This window comes from Chrysochloris asiatica, unplaced genomic scaffold, assembly GCF_000296735.1.
Source record: "Chrysochloris asiatica unplaced genomic scaffold, ChrAsi1.0 scaffold00319, whole genome shotgun sequence".
Classification (NCBI taxonomy): Eukaryota; Metazoa; Chordata; class Mammalia; order Afrosoricida; family Chrysochloridae; genus Chrysochloris; species Chrysochloris asiatica.
The window spans coordinates 2347375-2353741 of NW_006408837.1; positions in this window are offsets into that span (position 1 = coordinate 2347375).

Consider the following 6367-nt stretch of genomic DNA (forward strand, 5'->3'; position numbering starts at 1 on the left):
ATTTCAAGAGGTAGCATATGATCAAGAGCCAATGATACTGAAAGAAGTCCAAGGTGCACTGAAGGCAATGGCAAAGAACAAGGCCCTAGGAATTGATAGAACACAAATGAAAATCTTTCAATAAACTGAGGTAACACTGGAGGCACTCACTCATCTCTGCCAAGAAATTTGGAAGACAGCTACCTGACCAACTGATTGGAAAAAATACATATTTGTGCCTATTCCAAAAAGATGTGACCCAGTGGAAAGCAGAAGTCATTGGACAATATCACTGATATCATATGCAAATAAATGGTTGCTAAAGACCATTTAAAAACAGCTGCCACAGTACATTGACCAGGAACTGCCAGAGGTTCAAGACAGATTCAAACAGGAACATGAAACAAGGAATATCATTGCTGATATCAAATGGATCTTGGCTAAAAGCAGAGAACACCAGAAAGCTGTCTACTTGTGGTCTATGGACTACACATAGGTTTTCAGCTGTGTGGATCATGACAAGCTATGGATAACATTATGAAGAATTGGTGTTCCAGAACACATAATTGTGCTCTTAAGGAACTTGAACATAGACCAAGAGGCAGTTGTTTGACCAGAACAAGGGGACACCGAATGGTTTAAAATCAGGAAAGTTGTGCACCAGGGTTGTATTCTTTAACCATACTTATTCAATGTGTATGCTGAGTAAATAATCTAATAAAGAACTTGGCATTAGGATTGTAGGAAGAATCATTAATAACCTGCTATATGCAGATGATATAACCTTGCTTGATGAAAGTGAAGAGGACTTAAAATATTTATTGAAGAAGATCAAAGACTACACCCTTCAATTTGGGTTGTACCTCAATGCAAAGAAAACAAAATTCCTCACCACTGGACCAATAAATAACATCATGATAAATGGAAAACGGATTGAAGTTGTCAAAGACTTCATTTTGCTTGGATCCACCATCAACACTCATGGAAGCAGTAGTCAAGAAAGCAAAAGACACATTGCATTAGGCTAAACCTCTTTAAAGTGTTGAAGAGCAAAAATATCAATTTGAGGACTAAGGTGTGCCTGACCCAGGCTATGGTATTTTCAGTATGCATGTGAAAGTTGGACAATGAGTAATGAAGACCATAGAAGATTTGATGCATTTGAGTTATGGTGTTGGAGAAGAATATTAACAGTACCATGGACTGCTAAAACAAATCAATCTGCGTTGGAAGAAGTGCAGCCAGAATGCTCCTTAGAAGCCAGGATGGTGAGACTTTGTCTTTCATACTTCCCACGTGTTATCAGGAGGGACCAGTCCCAGAAGGACATCATGCTAACTAAAGTGGAGTCTCAGCAAAAAGGAGGAAGACCCCTCAAGGAAATGGATTGGCACAGTGACCGGAGCAAGGGCTCAAGCGTAGCAATGATTGTGAGACTGGTGGAGGACCGGGCAGTGTTTTGTTCTGTGGTTCATAAGGTCACTATGAATTGGAGTCCACTCAGTGAAACCTAACAACCACAAATAGAAATGTAATCTCTCTTTCACAGCAGTGACCTTTTGGAAGTGGACCTTTCCTCTAAACCCAGTGGAGTCCATTCCAAGTCAGAGCGATCCTGTGGGACAGAGCCAAGCTGCCCCATAAGGGTTTCCAAGGCTGCAAATCTTTACAGAAGTTGACTGTCACATTTTCCTTCTGCAGAAGGTGGATTTGAACCTCCCACCTTTCTGTTAGCGCCTAACGCTTAGCCCATTGCACTACCAGGGCTCCTTGCCATGAAGATTACAGTCAGATATGCCCTAATTCTATCTTGATGGGAGCAAACAGTCCCATTTTTCTTCTGCAGAGTCATTGGTGGGTTTGACTATGTTAGCAGCCCAGTGATTAACACACTAAACCACCAGGGCTCACTGAGACACCTCTGGGTGGATTCAAACCGTCAGCCTTCCAGGTAGCAGTCCAGTGTATATGCAGGCAAGAACTCTTGTGCTTGATAGATGATGCTGAGACCTGGAGACTGGCACACATCACTTTTGTCATCAGGAAAATGGCTGCAGCTCCCACTGCACCTGTCACGACGCCCTAGCTGGAGGAAAGAGCTTTTCCTGACTTTTACGGGCCCATGAGATGGCACGGCACCATGACGGAGATCTGGCAGCATCACGAGGCTCTCTTTGCTGCCCCGTCGCTGCCCACAGGAGTCCCTGGCTGGGCCCATAGCCAACTTGGATCACAAGTTGATTCTCAGAGTTAGACTCACACAAAGGTTCCTAAATCCCCGACTCCTCCAGGGAGACTGGAGCACGGAGGAGGGTGAACTCACACAGAAACGTCAACTTCTTCTAAAATGTTTTCAGTAATTGCTGTTCTGCACGGAGTTTCAGCCTGGTGGGAGTTTCACGTCGGAATGACTAAGTAGGAGGGGATAAGGGACAAGTTAATTGCCTGATGTAGGGGCGAGCTGCCGAGTGATGGTGGTACACCCAGGTGAGGCATTTCCAGGTCTGTCAGCACTGGGGGGCCCAGGGAGGGTAGGATGAGGGCAGGGGCTCTGATGGCAGTGTGAACCCGGTGACTGTACCCACCTCCTCATCACTGCATACCCACCCCAGGGGAATGTGCTCCCAGACAGCCCCATCTTCCCAGGGCTGGGATCTCTGAGTTTGCAGAAACATCATGGTGAGGGGTTAGGAAGCTGTCTGAAACAGGGTTTAGAGGTGCCTTCTGTCCCCACTCACAGCCCCTTCACGTCAGCAGAATGCACCTGGGCCTCTCCCAGGCCCTGCTGGACCTGAAATGATTATAAGACATCCTTAACTTCTATTCCTTTGTCATCACCAGGGGCTTTGTGGCACCGGATTTTTGAGAAGAGGCAGCATATTCTAGAAGCAGACTGGGACCAAGTGAGAAATTCATCACCCATCCATCCATCCATCCATCCATCCATCCATCCATCCACCCATCATCCATCCATTATCCATCCATCCATCATCCATCCATCCATCCATCCACCCACCCATTCATCATCCATCCATCCATCCATCCATCCATCCATCCATCCATCCATCCACTCACCCACCCATCCACCCATCTACCAATCCATCCACCCATCATCCATCTATCATCCATCCATCCATCATCCATCCATCCACCCACACACATACACACACACACACACACACACACACATCATCATCCATCCACCCACCCACCCACCCATCCATCCATCCATCCATCCACTCATTCACCTATACACAAATCCATCCATTTGTTCATCCATCTAGTCTGCCACCCACCCACCCACCCATTGATCCATCCACCCATTCATTCATCAGCCACCCACCCACCCATCCTCTCATTCCACAAATCCCCACTTAGCAGCAACTCTGTGCCCAGTCCTGCACTGGGCAACAGGAGACTGAAGCAACAGGGACAGAGTTGTTACTCTCAGAAGACATGCAGTCCAGGGGGAGGAGGACACAGGCAGAAGGCTACATGAGGATGTGAAAGAATGGCTAGCCTGTAGCTTATGTCCTGTGGGGACAGTAGGGCCCTGGGATGCTAGTCTGATGGACAGAAGACTGGAAACAGGGAGCTGTTGCCAGAAGTGTCGGTGGTTATGAACAGTGAGGATGTGGTCAGATCATCAGATTGGAAGTCTCAGGTGCTGAAGGTGTTGAGGTGGGCACTGAAGGAAATCCACCTTAACATGGTGGTGACCAATGAATGAATGCTTGGGATTATGGCCATGGAGGGTGGTACGGGCCAGGAGAAAGACTAGAATGTGGCCATAGAGTGGACACCAGGGGAGGCCGGAGAGCAAACTGTCAGAAGAGAATAGGTAAAGGCTGGGCCCACCCACCTGGCTGTTGAGGTCATGGATTCTGGGGGGGGGTAATGGTGGTTCAGTGGTAGCCTTCTGACCCTCCAGCAAGAGCCCAGGGTTTGATTCCGGCCAACACACCTCCTGCACAATCCCCACCTGAGTCTCAGTGGAGGTTCTCATATTGTGATGAGGAGGAGGAGGAGGTTTCAGGGAAGCTTCCAGACAAAGACAGACTAGGAAGAAAAGCCTGATAACCTATTTCTGAATATCAGTAAGGAAAACGGCATACAACAGCAGACAATCCCCAGATGGTAATGCGGACGGCACAGGACCAACTGCAGCTGGACGCCCCCTCGCCCTTTGTAGAGGAGATTCCCTCGCTCTAGCACGGTTGTGTTTAGTGATCCCGTGCACAATGCACCCGAACTGGTCCTGTGCCATATCCATAACTTGCTCCATTGTGTACAGGGTCACTAAACATAGCAGCGCCCCAGAGAGGGAGCGAGGGTCCAGCTTCGGCTGGAGCAAGGCCAAGGGAACATCCCGAGAAAAGGTGTAGGAGATGGGACTGGCCATGAGTTTAGAGGGTACGCAGCAGGAGGGCCTTGAGACTTGGGGAAAAGAGTCCGAGAAGGGAGGTACAGAGCTGTGTGGGGACAAGGATGGGGTAGGAGACTTAAATTTGGTACAGGGAGGCCAGTGACATGAGTCCTCAGGTCCCAAGGTAGACATGGGTGTGGCTTTTCCCAGAGGGTCCTGCTGGTGATAAGAAGGTCAGCTGAGAGTTGTCTTAGACCAAGGACATTCCAGGAACCCTGGTGGAAGCAAAGAAGCAGGTCAATGGTGGTTTTACCCAAGTTCCTGGGGGTCCTGGTGTCTCAGGCTGGCAGAAGGCAGTGGATGCTCATGGATCCCCTTTACCAGCCGGGGCTCTTGTCCCTCAGATGCTCACAGCTGCCCCTTCTCTGAGGGTTTGCCCAGGACCAAATGGGAAGTGCCTCACCAGCGGTTTTCTGCTCCCCCATTATAGTCAATGATTGACAGATATGGAGGTACACTTTGAACTGTTTCACTTTGAACACAACACTGACTGACTCAGGTCTGGAACTGGACCACAACCCAGTCCCTTTCCAAATAAATCACCTTCATCCTGATCCTCACACTGACCTCTGAAATCAGGGGCCATGACTGCTGTGGATAGAGATTCTAACACATACCTTGAGGGCTGGGGGAGGTACACATTTTAATACATTTACAAACACAAAACAAAGCCAAACACTGCTATCAAGTTGTTTGTAATTCCCAATAACCCAAAGGACAGAGTAGAATGGGAGCAGACCACACATCTTTCTCCCATGAAGAGGAGAGTGGGTTCAAACCACCAAATTTCCAGTTAGCAGTTTCTTAGCCACTGTGCCACCAGGTTGAATTCTGGTCCATGGATCCGTGTTGCTATTCTTCCAAAGAATTAGGACAAGAAGCTTGGGGAAAGGAAAGACAGATGTCCTTACAGAGAGTGGAGTCAGGCATTTACCTAGCAAAAGACAAAGCGGTGGAGCCCCCAGTACATTTTGGCGTCTTCTTTCTATATCCCTTTGTCAGGGGAGTGGGTTATACTCCTGGTTCAAGGGTCCAACGAGTCAATCTGGGAAATTGGCCCAGATATGGTATCCTAGAGTCTTGATTTTCAGTTGTTGTTGTTGTTAGGAGCCATCGAGTTGGTACTGACTCATAGCACCCTTATGCACAGCAGAACGAAACACTGCCCAATCCTGGGCCAACCTCACTACTGTTGCCACACTTGAGTCCATCAATGCTGCTACTTAGCCAATCCATCTCATTGGGGGTCTTCCTCTTTTTCTCTGACCCTCCACCTTACCAAACATGATATCCTTCTCCAGCGACTGGTCCCTCCTGACAATATATCCAAAGCATGAGAGACGAAGTTTGGCCATCCTGGCCTCCAAGGAACACTCTGGCTGCACTTCTTCCAACACAGATCTGTTCGTTCTTTTGGCAGCCCATGGAACTTTCAATATTCTCCTCTAACACCATAACTCAAAAGCATCAATTCTTCTATGCTCTTCCTTATTCACTGTCCAGCTTTCGCATGCATATGAGGTTATTGAAAATACCATGGCTTTGGTCAGGTGCACCTTAGTCCTCAAGCTGACATCTTTGCACTTCAACACTTTAAAAGGTCTTTTGCAGATTTGACAAACTCAGTATGTTGTTTGATTTCTTGACTGCTGCTTCCCTGAGTGTTAATGTTTGATCCAAGAATGAAGTCTTTGACAACTTTAATCTTTTCTCTGTTGATAATAATTTTGTTTATTGGTCCAGTGGTGAGGATTTTTGTTTTCTTGACATTGAGATGCAATCCATACTGAAGGCTGTGATGTTTGATCTTCATCAACAAATATTTTAAGTCCTCTTCACTTTCAGCAAGCAAGGTTGTAACATCTGAATATCATAGGTTGTTAATGAGTCTTCCTCCAATCCTGATGCCACGTTTTTCTTCATAGAACCCAGCTTCTCAGATTATTTGCTCAGCATACAGGT